The sequence below is a fragment of the Pinus tabuliformis genome, chromosome X, assembly GCF_031772625.1.
Source record: "Pinus tabuliformis cultivar Carrire ecotype Pingquan chromosome X, CPIR1, whole genome shotgun sequence".
Lineage (NCBI taxonomy): Eukaryota > Viridiplantae > Streptophyta > Pinopsida > Pinales > Pinaceae > Pinus > Pinus tabuliformis.
The window spans coordinates 566,697,003-566,702,380 of NC_142308.1; positions in this window are offsets into that span (position 1 = coordinate 566,697,003).

Consider the following 5,378-nt stretch of genomic DNA (forward strand, 5'->3'; position numbering starts at 1 on the left):
TGAGCTTGAGGAAGAAATATTTTTAGCTAGATTTCACCAATAGGTCCAAAAGAAATGTGAAAAAGCATGGCATGATCGGCACATTAAGCTGCACACCTTTAAGGTAAATGACTTGGTTTTGTTATATGATAGTAAGTTTGATAAATTTCCAGGGAATTTTAGAATGCACTTGTTAGGGCCCTATATCATTAAGGAGATTACCGACGGAGGAGCGGTTCAGTTGGTTAAATTGAATGGAGATCCCTTCCCAGGAAAGGTGAACCGCAGTTGATTGAAGCCATACACCGGTGGCCCGACCATGTGACTATATGAAGACAACATAGTCTTAGCATTCTAGGTAGCTGAAAGGATTCATATAAACACATGGTCGGGCCATTGATTGGAGCTGCGCGATTGGAGGATTGCACGAAGCAAGGAAGTGTCATAGGGTTCACGACAACGCGAAGGGAGCTTTGCTACCCATGGAGAAATCACATAGGTCGGTCAAAAAGTGACTGTTAAATTCACTATTCATGATTTGACGCTAGAAATGCGGCCAAATGGAGTGGGCAGGCGACATTTAAGATTGAATTTATTGGCCAAATTCTTGAAAATATTTCGCCAATCCTGCATTAATGAACTGAATTTGGGGGGAATGGTCGGATTTGAATTCAAAATGCCCTATAAATTACAAGTGGCTATCCAACAAAAAACACTTGGCATTTCAAGAATTGAGTTGTTGAGTTCTCAGGCACCCATGAACCGCAATCACTTTGAACTTTTGATAGCAAGTTCAGTATTTGAGACGTTGCCGAAGGAGACATAGGAGTTCTTGCAGAACATCATGTCGGCACCCATAGAAGCTATAGATACCGACACAGAGGAGTCGGTGCTAGAAATTGAGATGGAGGCGAAGAAGCTGCTCCCGAAGTGGCCGAAGTATTAGCAGAAGTCCCTAAATCGCTAAGAACACCGAGACCAAAGCCCACCCCAACCAAGGAGAGCGTGAGGGATAAGAAGAGAAAGTAACATGCAATACCACTACACGCATCACCAAGAAGAAACCCACTGAAGGACAAGCCCATTGCATAAGAGAAGGGCAAAGCCATCAATCTAGAGCTGAAGGAGGAAGAAATCGAAGACATCCCAATGGATGATGAGGATGTGGGAGTAGATGTGGAAGAAGTTGAGGCCCAAGGTGCTGACCCTATCACTTGGTTGCCTGAGTATGTCCCTTCATGCAAAATCAAGGCCAATTTTCCGAAATATATCGATGAGAGCAAGGTCCCCTTGCAAACCCCTCTGCTACCGGAAGAAATTGTTTTTGAAGGACCACGCTTGGGGAGGGTTCCTGTGCTAAAACTCGAAGACTGGGACTTGGATGATGATGAGAAGTTCCCACACCTGGCAGCCGAGCAGCTTATGCATCGCATTAGTGATACAACCACTGGAATGACTGCATTGGAGCCACGGAAGTGGCTCAGAGGAGTATACAAGGCAGGTCTGCTCAACCAACTATAGGTGCCACACTACAACCACAACTCAGTTACAGTATTGGTCATCAAGTAGCTACTATGCTTGGTGCATGATGGGTGTTTGTGGCTGGAGAAGCTAATACCCATCACTGACAAGTTGGTCTACAGGATCACGCGGTTGCCTTAGATAGGAGAAAATAAGGCCATGATATTCGGAGGAAAAGGTGGTGAGCAGGCCCTCGAAGAGGCCATGAAAGAGAAGTTTAAGCTGGTAAAGAAGCAACATGGATATGCGATATCCAACATTTGTGACCCTGTTGTAAAGGTGGCTACGTAGATTTTAGTAGGGAAGGTGATGAGGAAGTGTTGTTCTGATGAGGTGTCGACGCTTGTCGTCGTGCTAGCAGCCGAGTGCGCTGAAGGAGTTCAGTTTAATTGGGTAAACTGATCTGAAATGATCATAAAATAAATACTGATGTAGAATTGATTAACCATTAATGATTTGAATATTAGTTGAAGCACACAAACCAAGGAAAAACTGCTTGAAAAGAACACTTTACGATGGTTGATTAAACATAAAATCGATAAATAATAGAAGTGCAAACAGTTAAAACACAGCGATACCAGACAGAAAATTGATGACAGAGTTTGTCCCTGATGGACTACGTCTCCAGGTCTACTTTCAAGATGGGCGACCGCTTTTATTAGGAATGAGAAGTAAGGAGTCGATTACACAGTGAAAAGACTAGACTGAATGTGCACACAAGCACTTCTGGTCACTTCCATCAAATAGCCCTCTGAACCAGATTTCCACCGCCACTTACGGTTCCCAAAACCGACTCCGGATGCTCCCATAATGCTAAAAACAAAACTGACTCTATCCCTCCAGAACTTGCACATGAAACTCAAAAACCACTCCAATGTCCTCTTCATGAATAAAACTGTCTTTATAGGCTTGCAAATGCATTGAAACCTCCCTGGCTTCTTTTGAGGTGAATGAGCTACATTCTGGGGTTGTTGGGTCTTGGTCATACCATGTTTTGACGCCTAGTGATTAGGTTTACATGGGGATTTAATTAAATAATCAAAACTGAACAATAATAACCCAAATATAACCTTATAATAAAAATTAACCACTGGCGGCTTGCTGACTAGGCGGAGGAGGTTGACCACCCATGTGAATAGGCTGTGGTCTAACCACAACCTGCTAGCTGATGGTCTAGCTCAGGCGGTTCCGGTGACTCACGCTAATTGATCACATGCGCGGTGATGGTTGGCGGATAGTTCAGCGGTTCTGATGTGGTCTCCCCACTGTGGTTTGTAGCATCGTTCACATGTTGTCACTGCCTGACTGTTCTGGTTATCTGCTTGCCACGGTTATAACCTCTACCCGTTAACTTACCAAGTCTTACCTGCTCACATGCTTTCTTTGTCGCGGTCTCCATACTCGCATAAAGGGGTCTAGAGCTTAGGTAATGGTGTTTAGCATAGGTATAGGTTTAATACATTTGAATGCATGGTTTAGACTTTAGGATTAATGCATTAGGGTTGTAGGTCTTTAGGTTAGGTTTTGGTCATTAGGATTTAATAAAAACCCTTTTACAATCATTTGTCACAATGTGATAAAAAACCACATGCCTATCGTCGACAAACGATGATATTGATCTTTTGCCATGACAACAAACCTGATGACATATCAAACTCTGCGATGGATGACACATCCATGTCGACACCAATATTGCAAAGACAAATGACAAAACACATGTCATCGACCAATCCTGGCAGAACTGTCGATGAACACAAGTCGACAACCAGGCGCTAAACCATCTCTGTTGAACGCCATGAAAACCTATTACCTAAACAACCTGATCATAACCAACATTGTTGAAACTGAATGACACCCATGAACTGCATGCTAATGACAACATTGAACACTGATGATGACACTTGAACACCTATGCAATAGAATCGACGGATCCTCTTGGATCATTCCTCTCCACTTGAAAGCTTTTGGACCACAAAAGTTTGACTAAACATTTAGTCGATGATGGTAGAACTCCCTATCTTTCTACCTTGACCTGACGATGTACCAATACATTCGATCAATCACCTGCAAGTGATGACCCTGATGATGCTGACCATGGCACATTCTGAATCGGTGACCTGTTTCACCCATCTGCATTATACACAACTTGCGATGATGGGCAAAAAACCTGCTATCAACATGGCAATTTAATTCTTTCCACGAAGAACCATGAGTTAGTGATTCATAATCTTTGAAAGCAGTCTCTACTGAACGTTTTTTAATACCATCAACATGTATAAGCAATCTACCTTGCAGAATGATAGAGACATTCAAAGATACTTTCGACATCAAACCAACTACTTAATTTAACATACTTTCCTGATTCCTGTTTACTAAGTGAACTTGCTGCACTGAACCTATTAAACTGTAAGGTGAAATTTGTTGCAACTTAGTTTGATTTTGGAAGTATTGAGTTAGCTGTTGATTTGTTTGAATCGCTTTTCCTTCATTTATTACATGATGTTTCCATTGATTAACACTTTCCTTTGATGCATAAGTTCCCATTAGACACTTTGACACTGCTTTAGAAAATGATTTGATATGAAAACAAATAGGTTTCCTCTCGAGTTGAAAAGAGGTTTCCATTGTTCGAGACATGACATGGCGACACAATATAAGAGAAGTTGAACACTGACTTTCCTCAATACTAATCTGTACCCCTACAACTGTTAAGTTCCAAACTTAAATTGATTTGATTCATTCTGACATTAGGAAGAGGAGCTTTAGGCACAAACTGTAACTCATGTTGTATTCCCTTCTTATGATTAAGATGTTTGGTTTTACATAGAACTGAACAAGCTTCTATCTCTTTAATCAAACCATCTTTAAGCTGGGCTACATAACTTAAACAAGAATCATGTTGATTGTTATGTTGATCCTTTACACACATGATTACAAACCACTTGTTTGAACTTATTAATCGCTTCATCTGATTAACATTAACTGAATTCAAGTGATTTTTGTTTTGATGTGCCCTGACAATAAATTCAACCCCATCTTTCTTAAGGTGATATTTATGTTCTCTCCTGTAAAATATTGCATCATGATCATAAAGATAAGGACTTCCTAAGACAACTCCACATATGTCTACTGGAACCACATCTAATTCCACTTCATCAATGTAATTAGTTGTTATGGAAAATCTTAATCAACACTGTTTGGTGACTTTTATCTGAGTTGATTTATTTAGCCATCCTAATGGGTAAGGTCTTGGATGATTCCGTGTTTCCAAACCCAAACTTTTAACTAAATATTCAGAGATTAAATTCGCTTGTTATCCACTGTCAAACATTGTGTTTATCTTTGTATGCTTAGAAGTTATCCTTATATTAAACAATTCAACTCTTTTATCCTCATGTGAAGGATTTATGTTTGAAGAAGATGAGATAATTTTCTAACTTGAACCAGTTTCAGAAGTTTTACCTGTCGTAACCATGGCGGTTATCCTCCTTTCATCACCTGAATATGAACCTAGATCATGCTGGACTACTGCAATGGCCTTCTTTTCATCAATCGCCTTAAGGAACTTTTTCGGCTTAAGTTCTGGATGAAGTTTGCAGCACTTCGATTCATCATGACCAATTCTCTGGCAATGAGAACAAGTCGGTCTTTCCCTCTGAATGATCGCTGATTTCTTTCCCTTTGACATGTTCTGCCCCTTACTGTCACTGGAATATTTGGTTTCTAACTCTTTGGATGACTGCGATGAAAACTTGAATGGTCTACCACCTGATTCAATATGTATGGCCTGAACACACACCTCATCAAAATCATCAAGATTAAACATCAATAAAGTATGCTACAAATATGAATGTGTTAGAGTCGGTCTGGTCAACTCT